The 2,222-nt window shown below is 45.6% G+C and overlaps 1 long non-coding RNA gene across 1 annotated transcript; it reads left to right on the top strand.

The window, feature by feature from the left end:
* Positions 1 to 239: 239 nt before the first annotated feature.
* On the top strand, positions 240 to 767 carry LOC119343814. Its single transcript, XR_005166282.1, has 3 exons — positions 240 to 380; positions 461 to 557; positions 658 to 767. It is a non-coding gene; the product is annotated as an uncharacterized LOC119343814 (long non-coding RNA).
* The last annotated feature ends 1,455 nt before the right edge of the window (positions 768 to 2,222 follow it).

The raw sequence follows: 2,222 nt of genomic DNA, 5'->3' as shown, positions 1-2,222 counted from the left end.
TATGTAAATTATATGGTATGTACCAGGGATGTACTCCATTAACTCCAAGCCTATCGAACTTAACTATGTAAATTATATTCATCGTTGTGCTATTCTGGGCTATGCAATCCTTAGTTTGAACATGCTCTGTTGTATGCTTTGCATCAATGCTATGCCATCTGTGATGTGAGGAACTGCTTCTGTTTAATCGTGCGCATTGACACTGGTTGGCCGCTTATATTCCCATCTAATTTACCTTATCAACATTTCCATTTTTTTGACTAACAACATATAGCATCAATTATTTTACAGGCCACTAAAGGCACCTAGCCCAGTGCACATGCAACCCACAAGCCACAAGGACGATGGGGCGGCCCATCAAAAGGGGCCCAACCAGCTAGGTTAACTATATACCACCTCTCTTTGCATACTGTATTTTCAGATATGTTCCCCTCTCACTCCCACGACCCTCTTCTTCCAGTCCAGCCGCCGCCATGGATGAACCCCCCTCTGCATTGACAACCTCGCCCGTCAAGCTGCCCACAAATGATGAGCTGTTGGTCAAGGGCTTTCCTCCGGTTAGTTCCAAGCTGTTGTCATCTCATTCTCCTCTTCATTCATAGATTTCATAACCCATTTCATGCTGACATTTACATTCTACCTTTTGTTAAATCAAAGCAATCACCTATCTGTGTCACCATCAGCAAGCAGTTCATTCTTGAACAAGCAATTGAGAGAATTGGTGGCACAATCCATCCATTCACTTTCACCGACATAGGCAGTGATGATGTGGGCATCTTTGTCTCTATTGACCTGCCCCCGCACAACAAAAGCCTGTCAAGCACAACAAAGGAATTTCATGGACCATCCATTGAATCTACGTGTGTTTCCGCCCTTGGATACCTTCAGAAAACAGGTATAGTCATGATAGATGATGCAAATTTTGCGGAGCTGAAAAAATGCAAAAGAAAACTTCAGGCTGAGGAGTTCTGGTCGTTGGCGCTCTACGATCAAGCCAGCGCCCTGCGTAACCAACTCTCTTCGCTGACCTAAGCCTAAACAAGAAGCTCATGTGCTACCTTCTACGCACAAGAATACTCCACGGGCCAGTTACCAAATCATGCTGTCCGAGGTAAAACCGCACGGCAAGGTATCTTCATTATCATGTGGTAGCACATACTTCATGCTCGTTTCTCTTATTAGTTGCTTGCCCCCAGGATACCAGTGAAGAAGAAAGTGCATCAACCCCGGTCACAACAAATACTAATAGGTGCTCTCCGTTCCATTTTCTTATCATTGTCTTCACATACAACCCAGCTGTGGCTTATGTGTCCTAACTACACAATTACTCATTGTCATCATCGATCGTCTACCTTCTAAAAGTAACAAGAAGATGAGAACCGCACGCCGAACACTATTCCCTGGAAAATAGAGCAGCCCACACGCCATTGCAGGTAGGCATACATCATCTCCTAGACCCGTCTCAAACGACATCACACATTATTGTTCAAAATTTCATATGTTTTTTCAGACTCCCATCATCACAGCAACACGATGGAATAAGTCATTCTCCGAGTCTACGTTGCATTGAACCTTGCCAGATTCAGGACCCGTCGCTTTTGTCATACACGCAGCTTGATCTCGCAGCTGCATGGAACTATGTAAAAATGCATGGAACCCTCTGTTATGCTACTCCACTTAGATGCAAATTACATGCTTTTGTACCTTCCCACGTCTTCCTGTCATGTAATGGACATATTATGATCATATCATATATCTATCTACGTCGAACGAAGGCAGTTTATATTCACGCTTTATTGCCCCTGAACAATGAACATCATAATCTATCTTTTCAGCATGTTAGGATCACCTCCATTAACATCTCTGTGTGCTGTTGTTTGCTCCGTCGTTCGGCGGGCAAGGCGCGGCAAGCCGCGCCCCCTATCTAGTATCTTATATTGTCAACATAATTACAACCCATTAACAGTCGCCTAAGGAGCGCCCTCTCGCGATGTCCACGTGGGCATAAGGGACTGGGCTGATTTTTTTTCTTTTTCTCCTACCCCTCTTCTTTCTCGCCTCTCGTTTCCACATCCGGCTGGCGGCTAGGGTTGCTGCCGCCACCACAACCGCCTCCACCATCCATGCTCTCCAGCTCCCCAAGGAGCTTAGCTATCTCCTCCTGGACCTCCTAACTCCTCTTCCCCAAGATTCGAGATGGAAGGGATGGGGAAGAAGAGGCG

This window comes from Triticum dicoccoides, unplaced genomic scaffold, assembly GCF_002162155.2.
Source record: "Triticum dicoccoides isolate Atlit2015 ecotype Zavitan unplaced genomic scaffold, WEW_v2.0 scaffold141780, whole genome shotgun sequence".
In the NCBI taxonomy this organism is placed as follows: Eukaryota; Viridiplantae; Streptophyta; class Magnoliopsida; order Poales; family Poaceae; genus Triticum; species Triticum dicoccoides.
The sequence above is the reverse complement of the archived record's forward strand: the minus strand, read 5'-3'. Positions and strand labels throughout refer to the sequence as shown.